The sequence below is a fragment of the Hylobates moloch genome, unplaced genomic scaffold (assembly GCF_009828535.3).
Source record: "Hylobates moloch isolate HMO894 unplaced genomic scaffold, HMol_V3 SCAFFOLD_6, whole genome shotgun sequence".
NCBI classification, from domain to species: Eukaryota; Metazoa; Chordata; class Mammalia; order Primates; family Hylobatidae; genus Hylobates; species Hylobates moloch.
In genome coordinates, this window is record NW_026652281.1 from 89548967 (window position 1) to 89568260 (window position 19294).

Consider the following 19294-nt stretch of genomic DNA (forward strand, 5'->3'; position numbering starts at 1 on the left):
TCCTGTTCAGGTGCTATTTTAATTATGAGGTAAAAAAACAGCCCCACACAGTAGGAAGTCGTCTTAATAAATGGACTGGAGCTTTTGTCTTCAAGCGTCAAAAAGCCTCGTTACCGAGAAATCTAAATACTTTGTATTATAGGGGAGAGTCTCAAAATGACCAGGATACTTGGAGAAAGCAAAATGATGGATTCTTCCAAAGATCAAATGAGTATACGAGAAATGTTTTACAATTGTATAGCTTTGAACTTCCTTAGTATTGGTCATTTTAGTGATTTTTTTTCCAGTGATAAATGTCATAGATACATTCATGCAGCCAGAGGAAAAATAAACAGAACAAATTGCAAATACATTTAAAAAATTTTAATCCACGTGGAAGTGTTTCTTTCCTGTTCTTAAGCGCAAAGGGCTGCTTTGCCCTTCATGTGAGAGAGTGCCCAGAAGAACTAATAGTAATTCAAATGATGCGGTAACTTACAGCTTGCATTAATAACACACAAATAGAACAGTCTTCTTACTAAATATTAGTAATATATTATAATAATGTTTTACTGTCTTTCCCATAGTGGGGAATTATGAGGACCTCATGTTAGGACCTCAGTGTCCTGACATAGTTAATTATCCGTGGATAATGGCTTCAGCCACCAGAGTTCTCAGTGAGGCAGCTTTGTTGTTGAGGGCTTATTAAGTGTTTGCAGCCTCAGGTGTGGTGCACCTAGGCACTTTCCTACAGAAGCAAACAGCTGTGTTTGCTTTACCGTCTTATACATCACGTAGAGCATCTCATTTATTATAACGAAGCTAATGATGCTAGTGGAAACCTTTATGTCCCGTTCTATATAGTGATAATATATTTGCTGTAAAGTTGTTAGCTTGTTTTTCGTAAGTAATTAATCTTTTCTTATGCCAAATGTATCACATGAAAATGGGTTAGCACAGGGTCAAAATACATTTAAACCAGTCTGCAGAGATTGGATAAGACCTTTGAATAGAGCGTCACTTTTTTTCTTTCACGGGGACCTCACCCTGTCTGCAAGCTACCCCCAAACACTAGGAACTTAGGCTAATAACAGGGAACTGCTTTCAGTTTTTTAGTGCTGAGATAGGATTCACACCTGAATGTGTGCTAAGCCAAGTAAGCTTAGTGACAGTCATCCATGTTCAATCCCTTGACAAGGCTATGTATTGTCCATGTGGATAATTTTGGTGGTGGGTTTCTGTCTAATCTACAGTGACTTTGAGTTTGTGCATAGGGAGACTCTATTGAAATGTGCCGAGGCCTAGCTCAGAGAGTCCTGAAGTATAGTGCGCTATGCGTGGCACACAAGATGATTCTGTGAGACACTGATGAATACTTTTTATTTGAAAATTTATATGTTTTGCTTTTTGTGTATATAGGGAGACATTTGAAATTCACTCTCAGCAATTTTGAAATCATGCACTCTATTATTATTAACTATGTTACACTGCTATGCAATATATCTCAAAAACTAATTCCTCCTGTCTAACTGAATATATTCTACGTTAGGTTAGAAAAGCATAATTAGAATATTGGATCCATGGTTTTCAACTAATATTATTGAGGACAAGACTCAAATCAATCTTGTTTTTTTTTTTTTTAAGTTGATTCAAAGAAAAATGCTAGAAATGCAATAATGTGGGTGGTTCATGGATGTGGCTAAAATCATGACAGTGGATCACATCATCAAAGTTTATAAAATGCTGGCCTTATAAACTGGAGGGGTCCAGAAACATATGTTTCAATCATAATTATGCTATTGATTATGAAGAAGATGATGATGATGATTATCATCATAATAGCAGCTAACCTCCACTGAGTCTTTACTGTATGCCAGGTACTATTCTAAGTGTTTTGCCCATATTCCTTATTTACTCCTCACACCAACCCAGTGAAGTAGTTTTGTTTTGTTTTCTTTCATTTTATAGTTAAGGTGACTAAGACCCAAAGAGGTTAGGGAGTTTACTCAGGATAGCACAGGTTGTCAGTGTATTGTGATAGATTAAGAAATATTATTCTCTGTCTGTTCTCTAAAGAAGAAAGATGGAGAAGCAACATGGAAACATGCAACATAGCATATGATAATGCCATGATTATCCATGTTTTCTGAAGGGCTCTAACCTGTGCAGCTGACTGGACCCTGCTGAGCCTTTGGCTTCCTTATGTGGCATCCTGGACGTGTACTAGAGCAGATGACAAGGGTCAGTGGAGCAAAAAAAATCTTTGGCAACTTCCCATATTTTCATACTTAGAAAAGTATCATAATTCTTTTCCCCAGTCACTTTAAATATATGCAAGCAATATCTAATCTTGTGGGAAACTGAAAGTGAAACTCTCTAGCAAAGAGCATGGTTATAGTCCGAGAAAGAAGAGACAGAATTAACCTATGAAAATTAATCTTGACTGTTAACAAATGTGCCGAAATGGGTGGAAGAATACAGCCCACAAGACTGAGATGTAGGTGGGAAATTGGATCTGCCAGGTGCCAGAGCTAGACCTAATAATGCACTTGTTTGGAGTTCTTCTGTGACTCTCGATGAACCTTGATTTAAAGGTCCAGAAAAATGCTCAAGCAGGTTGGAATTCTCATACTGTCTTTCTCATTTGATATTTTTCTGAGCCAAAGTGCCTACTTTTTTTGAGCGGTATTTATGACTAGTTACATTGTGCAAGGAAACTTGACTTGGGTAAGGTGTTAAGGTATGGAGAAATGGATAATTGGGAAACTTAGAAAACCCATCCAATGAACGCTTCCAAGTCACCCTCCCCACGGGCCCAGAGTCATCATGAACAATTACTTGAGAATTGTGAAGGGCTCAAAGAGGAAAACTGCAGAACAAAATGGGTTGAAAGAATTTATACTTTTGTCATTTCGACTTGAAGCCAGGGGCTAAAACTCATGTCTTACACCATTATAATCTACAACCATTTAATTTGCTAACAAGACTTAACTGATCAGGATCTGCAGCCTCCTTCTCCAGTATAATCAAAACAAGAAGCATTTGGCTCTGGAAAGTAAACGTTGTCTATCTTTTATTGTCTGGCCCCACCATTTTCTTTCTGGCAGGCTGAGATGAAACAGAAAGCTGATATTTGGAGCCACTGGAATTGTAGGCCTTGTAATTTAGAAATATCCATTTTATCCCGTGTAATTTCTTCCCTAAGATTCTTCAGTCTAAATCTGATACAGGTAGGAGCCAAGACAAATAGTAACCATTTATAGTCACCCAGACCAGTTTGAATTTCACTCTAATGTAAAGCAAAAAGAGTTTTTGGCTTCATTTCAGGTGTGTAACAGGGGTAGAAAATGCATTTAAAATTTAGCAGCAAATGTTACCATATGTTTCCATAACAACTGCAAACTTTTATGTTAGAAAAGCAATAATATAAACACGTAGGAATCTTGGAACAGCAAACTATTAATTTACCAAATATAAAAAAATCCAGCATGAAGGGGCTTTTATAGCCACAGAAGTCATGAGGGGCCCAGCATCCTGTGAATTTCTCCATTATGTGGCAGAAAATGCTGCTGGTTCATTTAAATGAGCAAATCTTTTAAAATTGTAGTTACAGTGTCCATTCTCCACAGTGCATTTTTGTGAAACAATGTGTGGTGGTGCCAGCTATGGCTGAATTCTTCTTACCGTATTGAACTAGTAAAATACCCTTCAGAAGCTACTCCCAATGTGTATCTGTAAAACAGCAGCATTTTTTCCCTTCACTCATAGCTTTAATGACGAAGGCTAGGGTCCTGCAGAAAGTGTAGTGCCCAGTAGTTGGCCCTAATGCTTGGCAAGGAGTAGATGTTCATAGATTGTTGATAGATATGAACAAGGTTCTCAGTTTTCTCACCTACCCATTTTGAAATATAAAAAGACAAGGGGAAAAGGGGAAAGGCGGATCTATTTAACCACATCTCAAGAATGAGGAGTTAGTAAGAGTTGTTGAAATCCAATTCACTGTTCTTTGATTTCCCTGTGGAACAAAGAAATAACCTTCTTTTAACATGGCTACCTGTGGTTGGGCCTTTCATTTAAAAGGAGGCAGAACTTTTTTTTCCTTAAACCTACCTCAGAAGGTACATAGGGTTTCGAATCTTTATCTATAATAAAACCAACAATGTTACCTTGTCATTTAAGGCAGATAGCATACCTTGACTATTCCTGAAACTTGGGTTCATGATATCACTATCATTAAACATATACCAATCAATGAAGGGTAAAGTCAAAGAGAAAAGAAGGTCAAAGGGAAGTGACTGACATAAAACTTAGGTGCAGAACTCTAGGGGCACAGGGCATGCATTCAGGAAGGGTGCTGGTGTGGCTACAGGGTAGAGAGAACAGTGAAATCTTCAAAATTTTAGAAGGCAGAGTAAAGAGACTAGAGTTTCAGCTGTGGCAGGGTTTTCACCTTGGCCTCTCTTTGGCCTTCACAATAGAGCCCATGGGCTGTTGAGCCGGAAGTGGTGCAGCAGGGGCATTAGTTAAGAAGGCTCACATCTATGGGCCAAAGGAGAAGATGGACGCTAATGTTTAAGGAGCCCGAATGGATCTGAGAAAACGTGGCCAAGCAGAAGCAAGAGTGAGTGGCATGATTTAGAGTAGCAGAGATGGGACTGGCAAAAGAAGAGCTGCTTTGTGAAGACTTGATTCATTCCCAACTCTTTGGTGGACCTCTATTTTTAGAGCAGAAACCTAATTTCACCCAAGTTACCACGGTCTCTAATTGGACTAGTAAGAAAGTTTCTCGTGTTTCTGTCAGTGCTTGACCAGTTCTGGAGTGTTTTATCCCATAAAGCATTCTTTAAGCATTAGCGCCATTGTAGTCTAGCATTGACCATATGGGTCCTTAATTTGCGTCTGAGTATCCAGTTGCATGAAGATGGATGGTTAAGAAAAAAACCAAGAGCTATTCATTTATTCCACAAATATTTATTGAACACCTAACACTGTCCCTGGAACTGGGTATACAAGAGTGAACAAAAAAACCACAGCCTGTTTCTTGTGCTGGTAGAGCTTATAGTCTATGGCAAGAGGCTGACTAAAAATAAGCAAGCAAGTAAAAAAGAGGATGTCAGATAACGACATGCACTATAGAGAAAGGCAACAGGTAGGCAATTGGGGAGGGGAATGGAAATTTTTAGGGAAGCCTCATTTAAGCTGAGATGAGGGAGAAGAGAAGGAACCAGTCAATAGGACAGAGGGAAAAGTAAGTGAGATGGGATGAGAGAGGAAGGAGGGGTCACATTTTAGGGTTGGAGTAAAGACTTCATCATGGAGTTTGCTGACAGACGGAACATAAATCCAAATTCTATTTACAAAGTATACGGAAAGTTTCCACTGTGGGGCCAGTGCTGTATTAGGTGCTATGGAAAACACAGTTCCTCTAATCAAGGTTATAGTTTAGTTGTTGGGAAAGAGACATAATCGATTGTGAGATAAATGCCAGATTAAATAACATTGACTGTAAGTAAATCATGAGCTCTTTGAAATAAGTAGTCAGTGTGAGTTGGGAAAGTCTTTATGGAAAGAAAGAGGGCATCAAAATTGGAGCTCAAAACTATTGAGGCTGGGTGTGATGGCTCATGCTTGTAATCCCAGGGCTTTGGAAGGCCAAGGTGGGAGGATTGCTTGAAGCTAGGAGTTCGAGACCGGCCTGGGCAACATAGCCAGATCCCATCTCTACAAAAAAAATTTAAAATAAAAATTGAAAAAAAAATCTATTTTGCACCTCCTATGTGTTGATGGTTTGTGTGTATCTTTAAATTTTTTCCTTGTAGTAATCATACAAAGGTGAGTGGTTTCATCCCCATGTTATAGACGATGAAACTGAATTCAGAGAAAGTTAAAGATAGCTATTGACAAAACTTCAACTCAAACCATTTAACATCTGAGAACCTAAAAATCACTGACCACTAACTAAAAACATGACAGGCTTTGAGCATCCCTGTGATATTTCTCTCCCTGTCTCTTTCTCTGTTTTCCAGTTGATACGCTAAATGTCAGAACCAAAAGGATCTGTGTGCTTGTTCTTAGGGCTGTGGGGAGGAAAGAATGCTCTGGGGAGTGGATGGTCTATTATGAAGCCTGTCTTTGGGAGAAAATTCTCTCAAATCGAGCAGGTAGTGGCAGCTACTAAGTGATGAAGAAAGCAGATCTCGTCTCTGGAGGAGAAGAGGAAAATTAGTGGAAGAAGTAGGACCTTGTGAGGTTCAGGAGACCATCAGGGTGAAAAGATCATGAAGACTATTGCAATTAGAACACATCTCACCAGTATATTTCCCAGAGACAAGCAGAAATGCTATAAAAGGAGGCATAATACAGTCATGAAACATCCAAGTTTTCCTCTTTGGTTTTTTTTTTTTTTTTCTTTTTCTTTTTTAGATGGAGTTTCGTTCTCATTGCCCAGGCTGGAGTGCAGTGGCACAATCTCGGCTCACTGCAACCTCCGCCTCCCGGGTTCAAGCGATTCTCCTGCCTCAGCCTCCCAGGTAGCTGGGATTACAGGCGTGTGCCACCACGCCAGGCTAATTTTTTGTATTTTTAGTAGAGACGGGGTTTCTCCATGTTGGTCAGGCTGGTCTCGAACTCCCGACTTCAGGTGATCCGCCTACCTCGGCCTCCCAAAGTGCTGGGATTACAGGCATGAGCTGCCGCACCTGGTCCTCCTTTGGTTTTAGAACTAAGACAACCCCATTTAAAATGTATTTCTATAATATGTAGATGTTTGCTTCAGGGATCCTTTCCTTAGATTATCTTTTTAAGACTTGGCCTGGGCATAGATAGGTCAACTTTAAGATGACCTTTTTTCAATTGAGGGCATATCCCAATAAAATTTTCTTATCCCCTGGCTTCTCCAGGGCTGGCATTTCTGACAGACGTGTAAACAGATGCAAGCATTGTTGCTAATGACAGGTGATTATAAGAGGCATAGAGGCCAAGGTAATTAAACCACGATTTGACAGGGACATTTGGCAATGTGATATTTCAGCATTAGAACTCTCTTTGCAACGCACTTCTTCCACTTGGCTTGGTGAATATAATTCATTTTTATTCTTCAGAGTGTGTTGCTTTGAGATCTGAAACTGTCCTCTCTGAATTTCATCATGGTTCATTGTAGAATGCTAGAAAATGATTACCACTGGACGGTGTGGGGATCTGGTCAGTATCTGAGACCTTATCCAAGGTTCGTCCAGTAGTAGTGGAATAGGGTCTGTGACCCTACTGCTGGCATTGTATTTGACATGTTATTATGCACTATGTGATAGTGATAGTGCCTTTGGAGAGAAACATGAGTTACTTTCATACCACTCTAATTTGTTTCTCTGTTACCTGGATTTACTTGACGTTGCTCTCGTGCATCAAAAGATAGCATATTCAATTCTCTTCTTCCCTAAATTTCCGCTACTGGCAGTAGGAGAAAATCTCAAATTATCAGTAACCTGGTATTAGGAGGAATGATAGTAGAAATGATCATCAAGACATGGAATTTATTTATTCATTGGAGTTGAATGTAATTTTTTTATTATTATACTTTAAGTTTTAGGGTACATGTGCACAATGTGCAGGTTTGTTACATATGTATCCATGTGCCATGTTGGTGTGCTGCACCCATTAACTCGTCATTTAGCATTAGGTATATCTCCTAATGCCATCCCTCCCCCCTCCCCCCACCCCACAACAGTCCCCAGTGTGTGATGTTCCCCTTCCTGTGTTCATGTGTATTTTTTTAAAGTACCTTCTTTTTGCTATCAGTAACTGCCTCTTTAGGCATTTAGAGACCACCTCCTGCTAACCACTAATGTGGCAAACTTATGAATACATATTTGGGAGAATCCTATCTTCTATTGTATAAATAGCAGACCCTCATGGACTGAATATTTATAGTTTTGATATTGACTAGCTACATGAATTATATTATTTACAGTGAACATAGTAGTGTGGTTTCATCTAATAAAATAACAGCTCACATTTACTATTTATTATGGTCCTGGAACTTGTCTAAAATAGCAACTTTTCCCAAGTAGGTCAATCCATTCCTTGACTGCAAAATCAGCTTTTTAATACTCTTGGTATAGGGGATGCCTGGCCGTTTTAAGAGATCGGTGAATCGGCCCACTTAGAGAAGGTTAACCACTGGCTAGATAGCTGTTTCTTTTCTGCAACCAATTTTGATTTTCCCCAGAAAGGGATGGAGAGGGAAATGAACTTGTGAGTATAGTTTCTTATGGCAGAGGAGTGCTGAGTGATTGTGCCTCTTCCTGGGTTGCCTCCCCCAGTGTGGAAAGCTTGGGAACACTTGGTCAGGCAGCCTGGGAAGCTGGCGGCCGGCTTTTACATTCTGCTTCAGGCTGCAGTCTGTTTCTAAGCAGAGGCTTTTTTAAAGCTTTGTCAGATAGGTTAAAAGGTGTCCCACCCCCGGTGTATAAAAAAGAGAGAGCGAGATTAAGCTCACTAAGCCTGCCATGTTCCCTGTAAAATATCAAGTCAAAATGATTTTGAAATCCAAAGTTACCAGGCTTAGAGGGTGTGACCTTGAATGGAAGCAGCCTGGGAACTGGGAAGGAGAGATCTGTGCAAAAGACAATTGGCCACAGGCTAGTGGCCTCAGGAAAGCTGCCAAAGCCAAAGTGAATTGTCTCGTTTCTCTGCCTTGCAGCCAACAGAGCACAACCCCAAATAAATACCCAGCCTGACTTCTAGGCCGGTGGATTCACCATGGAGCTCCAGGCAGCCAACCTTTCTCAGAGTGCCTGCTTAAAGCAAAGCCTGGGTTCAGCTCCAGCAGCTGATGGGGGTGAATAAGACAGGGTCTCTGCCCTCAGGAAGCTTAAACTCAGAAGAATACCACTAAAAATTAAAATTCTCATTGAACCCCTACGAAAGCATCCAAATCCTTTGCATGTATTATGAATGTGTTTAATCCTAAAAAATAATAATACTTACTAGTGCATATTAAGTGCCTCTCTGTGCCAAGTACTTAAGTGCTTTATGTCAATTAACTGTTACAATGGTAGGTATGTTTATTATCTCTAATTTTAAGAAAAGGGTACCTGGAGCCAAAAGACATCAAGTAACCTTCCCAGGAGCACCAGGCTGGGAGGCAGGGCCACTGGGATTCCCAAGCAGGAAGTTTGGTTCCAGAGCCCATGCCCTAGGCCAGTGGTTCTGTAATTTTAGCATCAGAATCACCTGTGGGCTTGTGAAACACAGATTGCGGGCCCTTCCTGAGTGGGGCTTGAATATTTGCATTACTAACAAATTGTCCGGTGATGTGGATGCCCACAGCTCTATGCCAAGTGGGAAGAGCACAGTGGAAACCAGTCACTATAAAACAAGGAAAAGTGAAACATCCTGTTACTGATGTAAGCAGAGTGCTTTGAGAATGTCAGTAGTAGCTAATAATAATATTATTTATTATTATTATCATTATTATTGTCATTATAACTGTCATTTATTGAGTGTTTGTACTGGACACTTTTGTAACCATGTAACCATTATAACTGTTACTGTGGGTAATCTCATTTAATCCACACAACAACCATATGAGGTGTTAACTGTACTTTACAGCTGAGGAAACTGAGGCATAGAGAGTTTACAAGCTTGCCTAAATGACAGGTCAAGGATTCAAACTACCCCAGCCTAATTCTGGAGCCTAAGCTTTTAACCATGAAGAAGATAGTGAAAAGAGGGGAATCAAATACCCATCCATAGAGCAGGTAGGGTACAAGGTGGGCCCTGAAGGAGGAAGATGCCCAAGAAAGACTTCCCAAATGGAATGGATATGTGCAAAGGCCCAGGGGCATGAAGGTGCAAAGTGTGATAGAGAGTGAATAACATGGAGACTCGTGTGTAAACTGCATGGCAAGAAGTGATGAACCGTGAGGATGGGAAAGCAGGTTGGTTGAACAGCCTTGAAAATGAGGAGTCAACAGTATTCAAGACTGGACTTGGGGATTTTTGAACCTGTCAGGGACACACTTAGCCTCAGAACTCATTTTCTGAGACTTCCAAACAGAATGACAATCATACTTTGTTAAAGATGCAATGGGGTCATCTCTTCTCTCCGTTACATAGTTTGAGAGTCTCAAAATATGTTCAGAGAAGAGCTGGATGTCTAAGGTTACTAACCCTGTGACAATGAATCACACCCTGCCAGGGGAAGGGTATTTTGTACACAGCCACATCGAAAAACCAGTGGGAACATGTGTGCCCGGCTGTGAGTGTATCCGTGTATAAATCCACGCACTACACTTAGAAAATGCCTGCCATGCGTGGCACTGGTGCAATGGTATCGTTGGAGCTGCCAACTTGTTTTATTTCTGAGAGTGCTTGGCAGCCCCTGAAGGAGGGAAAGTATGAATTTTTATCTCCCATTTACTAGACTTTCATTATATTGTGCTTACAGACACAGTGTCAGCACATAAAATGTTAAACATCACTGGTCTGAAAGAGGCTCCCATTGTCTTACCTCTGGTGCTGGGGGAATCTTGCTAGCTTTGCTGTAGTGGTTCTGTCAGTGTAATATGACATGAAGCATTTCTCAGTAATGACAGACATTGAATATGAGTGACAGGAACCCTGACCACAAGGAATGGGTTCAATTACCAGAGATGGGGGGGTTACCTGAGATAAAACCAAAGGGCCCAATTGTGCTTGGTTTTGACCCCTTGACTCCCAGATCCAGAGCAAAGACAAATGGCTGATTAACCAGCCCCTAACCCTCTTTTTCAGTGATAAACTTGTTTGAATTTCCCTGTCCGAAAAAAAATCTATGGGTGGCATGGTTTCTAAAGGAAACATGATCAGAAACAGGAGGACTGGTGCTCGTCATTTTTGTCTCTTGCAAGCACAAAACTGAAAACTGTCTTTCTATCTTGGACTGGATCTAGGATGGTGTCCAGAAATCAATACAAGATAAATGATTGCTCTCTTCACCCCACTTTTCTTCTGCTGCAGTGCCTACATTGCTCCAGTTCACCTGTAGCCAACCTGACGCCAGTGTAAATGAGAGATCCTGCCATCAGAGGCTCTCCTTTTTTTTTTCCCTCTCCTGCAGGCTGTTCTGCTCTGCATCGAGTGCAGCTTTGTGCTTGTTTATAGTCCACTGCTTACAGCCCCCAGATAGAGTTATAGCGAGCAGACCAATTAAACTGTCGCAGGCTGCCCTCACTTGACTAGCTCTGCAGAGTCATTTAGCCAGCAGACATTCCTGACTATTAAAGCTAGTAGCAGCATGTCTCCAGTGCTGGAGATAAAATGAATGAAATTTGTTATTCTGGGCTGACACTTGATCCTAGCTGTTGAACTAATGCTGTTGCACCTGAAGTTTTTCTTTATGGTAATTGCTGTCTATGTTATTATTTCATATACTAAATTGGAGAAAATTGCAACAAGTATTAAATTCTTTGAGCTAATTCACGAGAGTTCTATTGTGCATTCTTCCAAAGTAGATCCCAACTTCTGTTGGAAGCCTGGGAAGACAGATGTAGCTAGCCAGATGCACTGGCTTGTGTTTCATCATTATCAGAGACATTTCAATTTCAGGTCTGGCCAGGCATTTATCAGCTTTACCTGAAATCTGTTTTAAAATACACTTTCGCTTCTAATTCAGTCAGCATATGTTGGGATCTACCCTGGGGAATTCAGTTATGATGACCAACATTGGCAGTGATTTGCACTAGTCTGGTTGATTCAGTGACAGATACTTGGTGGTATCAGTAAGTCTCTGGCACAGTATATGCTTAGGTAAATGGGCAGTGTGAAATAAGACTTCCCACCGGGCACCTTTGGAATCCACAGCTCTAACTGGGAGTCCTTGAACACCTCAGGCAGTACCACTTCAATGAGAACCCATCAGAACAGGTACGCGCAAGGTACACCACCTCCCAAAGCATCCGAATCACTAGTCCTCACTGCCCTGCCCATCTCCTAATTTCTGTTAACTCCTTTTACCAGAATTAGGGAGATTATTTTAGACTTTTCAATATAAACCATATTCAGAGTTTAGTGAAATCTCTGAGGCCCCTGTTTCTGTGGTAGATTGCATAGAAGATCATTTCTTTTACAGCATTCATTTGTATGCTTAGCTTGTGGTCAGAGCTCGTGGTGAAGGCTCCAGACAGGATCCAGAATAAGAATTCAGGCCTGGTTTGTGGTAGAAGTACTATGCTTGCTTTCATGTTAATGCTTTGGGAAGACACTGACACCAATCGTAAGTTACTTTAATTTCTACCTGAAGACCACACCTGACAGACATAGCAGGGCTCTGTCAATTACAGGGACATACATCTCTAGAATCCCAAGACTTTGTCACCTCCTTACTAGGAAACAGTAGGCAGGTTGTACTCCATATTTTGATTAGAGGCAAATGTGAGAGGCTTGAGCCTCAAAGTACTAGAAGAGAGACATGGGGTTTTGTTATTATGTTTCATCATTCTACCCCCAAATTTAGGGACAGTCCACAGATAATGATGCATCCTGCATAAGTGCTTTCTCTCTTGACATAGACAGACAACTGTAATTTGAATGATAATGGCTAGCATTAGAGTGTCTGTGGTTGAGGATTTAGATTGCAAGTTGAAGTCTATATAGTTTGTGAGGCCCCAAATATACTGAATGTATGTTGGTCTGCATTATTTCTGATATTCGTAAGCTTTGTTTAAAGAAGCTCTTTTAACAACTCAAATCTGCTAAAATTGAATTATAGTAATTTGCAGCAAAGTTCAGCATGAGAAATGTATATTTTCTTTCCCCACTGAGAAAATGAAAGAAGGATTAGTCTTTCATTTATATATGAGATGGGTAGATTATGTATAGAGTATCAAGTGTAGAAGATTTATTTTCCCACCCTCAAATCCAATAGGAAAAACTGGCATTTTCATCAAAACTAAACTAAGACTAATCTTTGTTCTATTTTCTGAAATTGCCAAATGTACAAGCTTTAGGTATTTTAAAACAGTATATTCACAGGCAAACATTAACTTGTTCCCAGCGGTCCTTCAGATGCACATTCATTCTTGTCTTTGGTATTTGAGGATCCTAATGATACCATAATAACACAAGTAAAAGTTGCCATATAATAGCTGCATGTATGCATTTCAGACCCAGAACTAATTCTCCATGTTTCGGTCTCTGTATCTCTCAAGCAGGAGTGGTGAGCTCTTCTCTCCAAATCTTACCTGGACTTATTTTTCTGTATATTTTGTGTTATCGCTGGGGCCTAGACTGACCTGTTTTGTGTGGACAGCACAGAGAACATAGGGGAGACTTCAGCATGCAAGCTGATTGACATCGTTTGGATCTGTATCTCTGCCCAAATCTCATGTCAAATTGTAATCCCCAGTGTTGGAGGAGGAGCCTGGTGGGAAGTGATTGGATCATGGGACAGAGTTCTCATGAATGGTTTAGCACCATCCACCCTTGGTACTGTGTAGTGAGTGAGTTCTTGTGAGATCTGGTTGTTAAAAAGTATGTACCACCTCTGCCCCGACCCTTGCTTCTGATCTGGCCACGTGACGTGCTTGCTTCCCCTTTGCCTTCCACCATTGCAAGTTTCCTGAGGCCTCCCCAGAAGCTGAGTGGATGCCAGCATCATGCATTCTGTACAGCCTGCAGAACCATGAGCCAATTAAACCTCTTTTCTTTATAAATTATCCAGTCTCAGGTATTTCTTTATAGCAGTGCAAGAATGAACTAATACTACAAGAGCTTCTTTGGAAGCTGGTGATTTTAACAGTATTGAGTTGGCTCTCCATATCTGTGGGTTTTCACATCTGTGGATTCAACCAACTGGGATTCAAAAATATTCAGGAAAAAAAATGGTTGGTTGTGTCTGTACTGAACATATACAGAAATTTTTTGTTGTCATTATTTCCTAAACAACACAGTGTAACAACTATTAACATAGCATTTACTTTGCATTACAAATTATGGGTAATCTAAAGATGGTTTAAAGTACGTAGGAGGATGTGTGTAGGTTATATGCAAATATTATGCCATTTTGTGGAAGGAACTTATGCATCTATGGATTTTGGTGTCTGAGGAGGGTCCTGGAAGGAATCCCCCACAGATACAAAAGGATAACTGATTTAAAATAATGGTAAGGGCCAGGCATGGTGGCTCACGCCTGTAATCCTGGCATTTTGGGAGGCTGAGGCGGGTGGGTCACCTGAGGTCAGGAGTTCAAGACCAGCCTGGCCAACATGGTGAAACCCCATCTGTATTAAAATACAAAAAATTAGCTGGGCATGGTGGCGGGCACCTGAAATCCCAGCTACTCGGGAGACTGAGGCAGGAGAATTGCTTGAATCTGGGAGGCAGAGGTTGCAGTGAGCCAAGATTGCGCCATTGCACTCCAGCCTGGGCAATAAAAGCGAAACTCCATCTCAAAAAATAAATAAATAAAATAAAATAAAGGTCAGAATTTGGAAAATTCTTGAAATGTGAGCGTAGTAGAGAGGATGACTGAGTTTGGGGCTGTCACGAGGCCAAGTTAAAGGAAAATAAAGACCCTTCTCCGTGGTACTAAGAATGGAAACATCTATATGTATATAGACAGTTCACTAAAGTAAAAAGAGTCTTAAGATGGCAAATATTAGGGTTGGGTGCAGTGGCTCACGCCTGTAATCCCAGCACTTTGGGAGGCTGAGGCAGGCGGATCAAGAGGTCAGGAGATCAAGACCATCCTGGCTAACATGTTGAAACCTCGTCTCTACTAAAAATACAAAACATTAGCCAGGCATGGTGGCGGGTGCCTGTAGTCCCAGCTACTTGGGAGGCTGAGGGAGAATGGCATGAACCCGGGAGGCGGAGCTTGCAGTGAGCTGAGATCGCACCACTGCACTCCAGCCTGGGTGACAGAGGGAGACTCCGCCTCAAAAAAAAAAGATGGCAAATATTTGGATGAGGTGAGAGTGGTGCATAAATAAGGGCTCCTGCTCCTGAAAGTTTCTTCTGGAAATCTTGAAATACAGTAATTCTTTTCCTCTTTCATATGCTGACATTTAGAGAGCATCAGACCTTCGCCATAAGCACCTTGCATTCGTTGCAACGTTTCACTCGTTCATTGAGGTAGAATACCCTCACTTCACCTGTGAAGAAACTGGGCCTCTGAAAGCTTAAGTAATGATTCCCACTTACCATTTGTTAAGAAATTTTGGAAGGTGGATGTTGAACCTGGGGTCTGTTGCTTCTAAAGCCTCTTCACCAGTTTTGAGCAGCCAGAACTTTGTGTCTCTGAAATTAATTGCACTCATCTTAGAAAGTAGAAGAACTTTCAGCAGGAAATATGCAGACTGCTTAAAATCCTTGTAGTTGTTCCTGGTAATGATGCCGACCCAGTGCTGGACTTTTGGTCACTAAAGCCGAAACTGAACCCAGCCAGGATATAAACCAATGTATTTTATTTATTTTTATTTTTTTATTGAGATGGAGTCTCACTCTGTCTCCCAGGCTGGAGTGCAGTAGCACGATCTCAGCTCACTGCAACCTCCGCCTCCCAGGTTCAAGTGATTCTCCTGCCTCAGCCTCCCGAGTAGCTGGGATTACAGGCACCCGCCACAACGCCTGGCTAATTTTTATATTTTTAGTAGAGACAGGGTTTCACCATGTTGACCAGGCTGGTCTCAAACTCCTGACCTCAGGTCATTCTCTTGCCTTGGCCTCCCAAAGTGCTGGGATTATAGGTGTGAGCCGCCATGCCCAGCCTACCAATGTATTTCTTAAAATTTAAACTTTAAAATCGTTTTCCTAAGTGTGGATAATTTAGAATGGGTTGAGCTGACATGGTCCTTCCCGTGTGAATTATAGGCCTTTGTTCAGGTCAGGGATCAGCAAACTTTTTTCTTTAAAAGGCCAGATAGTAAATATCTCAGATTTTGTGAGCCATACAGTTTCTGTCACAACTGTTCTCCTCTGTTGTTGTGGTTCAAAAACAGCCCTGGACAATATGTAAATGAGTAAGTGTGGCTGTGTTCCAGTAAAACTTTGTTTACTAAAAGAGGTGGCAGGATTTGGTCGTCAGGCCATAGTTTACCAACCCGTAGCTGAGGCCAGGAGGAAGGCTTATGTTTAAGGGAACCAGAACACAACCAATATGTTGTATTCTTTTTTCATTTGTTGTTCATGTAAATTGCTGGTGAGAGAGATGTTCTCTCAGCAGAACTTGAAATCATTTTCATTGGCTGGGGTTTAATTTTTTTTTTAAATCTCTTGTTTAAGCACATATTAAACGTGTCCATGTTCTTTCCATTAAATATGTTGGTTGCCTTCCCAGACTTCAAATTGCAGTGAATTTATCCCCTAAGGATGTTTGGTATCAATTCTCAAGATGCAATTTGAATGTAGTCTGCTTCTATAATGGAAACAGTATTCCAAATCTTCATTATTTAAGATTCATAGAAAATAATGAATCATTGAATTGGTTATTACTCAACACTGTTACGGCATATACTGAATTCTTTGTTTTCTTGTCTTATAGCCTTATTTCAGCTCAAAGGATAAAATAGTATGAAGATTTCATTTTATGGATACATATGAGACATTAGATTATTATTTTCTAGCTAAATCGTGGTAAACACATATTATAATGAAGCTTTTTTCCCAATAAGCATTTTATAAGAGGAAAACCTGAAAACAAACAACAATCAGCAAAAACAGCTGATGAGTATTTACCCTAACAATTGTAATGGTTTCCTTGTTACTCCATTCCTGTAGTGATGACCTCCCCCAGCTTTTTTTTTTTGAGATGGAGTCTCCTTCTGTTGCCCAGGCTGGAGTGCAGTGGCGTGATCTTGGCTCACTGCAACCTCCGCCTCCTGGGTTCAAGCGATTCTCCTGCCTCAGCCCCCTAAGTAGCTGGGACTACAGGCATGCGCCACCACGCCTGGCTTGTTTTTTTGTATTTTTAGTAGAGATGGGGTTTCACCATATTTGCCAGGTTGGTCTTGAACTCCTGACCTTGTGATCTGCCCACCTTGGCCTCCCAAAGTGCTGGGATGACCTCCTTTTTATAAAACGTCCCATCATGTTAGCTCCATATAGTAGGGATTAGTGACATCAAATTCTTTTTGGGAATTAATAGTGGCACTAGGGGTAGCAGTATCATTTAACTGTGTGGCATGTTTGGGTAGGTAGCTTTTCTGTTTAAAAGTCATCACCCGTCCCCACCCAAGGGCAACTGTACTGGGGATGGAGGAGAGGTGTCAGCAGAAATTGCATTCTCAACATCTCAACTTCCTTGCTCCCTGCCTAAGTGCCTCCTGACCCATCGGCTTACTATAACTAAAGGTTCTTGTGTTCTCTTGATTTATCTAATGCTGTACCTGTGAAATATTTCGTTACCCTCATTCTCTCTTTTCTCTCTATTTTCTAGAGCAACGACATAGGGCAGTGGAAAAAGAATGAGTTTTGGAGTCAAAACTCCTGTTATCTTGGAAAAGCCATTTAACTTCCTGGACCTTCAGTTTCATCTTGTGTAAAATCAGAATAATAATGCCAGCTTTAAGAGTAATTTTGAAACTTTTCTTTTTTTTTTTTTTTTTTGAGATAGAGTCTTCCTCTGTCACCCAGGCTGGAGTGCAGTGGCATGATCTCAGCTCACTGCAACCTCTGCCTCCCGGATTCAAGAGATTCTCCTGCCTCAGCCTCCCAAGTGCTGGTATTACAGGCATACGCCACCACGCCTAGCTAATTTTTGTGTTTTTAGTAGAGATGGGGTTTCACCATGTTGGCCAGGCTGGTCTCGAACTCCTGGCCTCAAGTGATCCGCCCACCTTGGCCTCCCAAAGTGCTGGGATTACAGGTGTGAGCCACCATGGCAGCTGTAATTTTGAAACTTAATGAGGATGTATATTTAAGTGTTTCGCAAATTGTGTTTATAATGTATTTTTTTTTTTTACTGTTTAATTTTCTGCCCCTACGCTGTTCTGGAGAATCTTGTACCATCATTAAAATAAGTAAATCCATAGTGTTATTAATCTTGGAACATTCTATGTGGAGTTGCCGATATGAAAAGCAGTTTAATTATGACAGAATGCCAGGCAGCAGTGTTCCCATTGTGTTGAATAAATGGCATCCCCACAATCACAATCTCAAATACCAAAATCAACAAGGAAAATTCCAAGCAGCTGCCTTTATAACTTCTGATTTGTAGGCCACATTTGAAACCACAGTTTGATTTCTCAGTCTACAACATTTTAATTCATAGAGCAGGTCTTTCTCTATTAGCACATTCTCAAGATCTTTTGTTGATCTTGGTTTCAGTTGCTCTGGAGAACAACTGCCTTCCAAAGCTCCCTTTTAAAGTAAATTTTCCTTTTAATAGCTAATTCTATTTAGAGGTGGACCAAGCCAAGAATAGCCTCCAAGTTCAGTGACCATCTTTGCAGTCATATACAAGTGATGCAATCACAAAAAGAAATAAGCTTAATTTTATGCCGCTAGATATGAGAGACAGGTAGCTATGAATGCATGGCTCCAGGACCTTCTGCCATGTCAAATGAGCTAAACCCTTTCCCGAAAGCCAGCCAGGAAAACATATGATACCATTTGCAATGGTAGAATGTTGCATGCTGTTCTTCTGTAATTATAATGGCCTGATCCATGTGGAGTGGGTGAGTCCTGCTTAACAATCGTTAATCTACTGAGTCTTAGTATCAGCCTCACATCTTGAGGAGCAGCAGTTCTTGGCTGGATGAGTTGGTCTTTGATTTCATTATAATAAGGATAGCTTTGTTAAAATTCCGCTGCGCAGTGGTGCCTAAGGATTCTGGGAAAAGAAGGTTTTTCTTTTTTATTTTCCCCTTTTTTGCACGGTGGGGATGAATTGTTTCTGTCTCTTCCATCCCCTAGGTTACTGTTTGTGCTCTCCCTTGATCTCCTGCTTGTCCCTTTATTTCTCCACGTTGTGAAAGTTTCTTTCTGTGTGACCAGGAGTCTGTTTAGCAGACCATATTGTGAGTGAAGGGCCAGCGTTTGTTGCCTGATTTTGGCAACGCTGGGCAGTCAGCTGGGATGTAATTAAGACTCTGAGAACAGGCTGTCTTCTCCACGGGAAGGGCATGTTAGATGGTGCTGGGATTTGGGGCTGTCAGTTTGGCCAAGGCTGGAGACAGAGAGCTAGGGACAGAGATATTTCCTTTCATTTATAATCCCTTTATGTACAGTGTGTGCACTTGGCAAAGTTTACATATAACCTAGTGGCTAGAGCTTACAAGCCAACGCAGTGAAATTAGCATATGTTACATGTATTTTTTAGTAATATTTTAAAGCAAGT

General features: G+C 40.9%; 1 protein-coding gene across 6 annotated transcripts in view; it reads left to right on the top strand.

Annotated features, from left to right (window-relative positions):
• The window catches only part of FTO (FTO alpha-ketoglutarate dependent dioxygenase), a 413232-nt gene that overhangs the window by 253421 nt on the left and 140517 nt on the right, over window positions 1–19294 (top strand). The window lies entirely within an intron of this gene.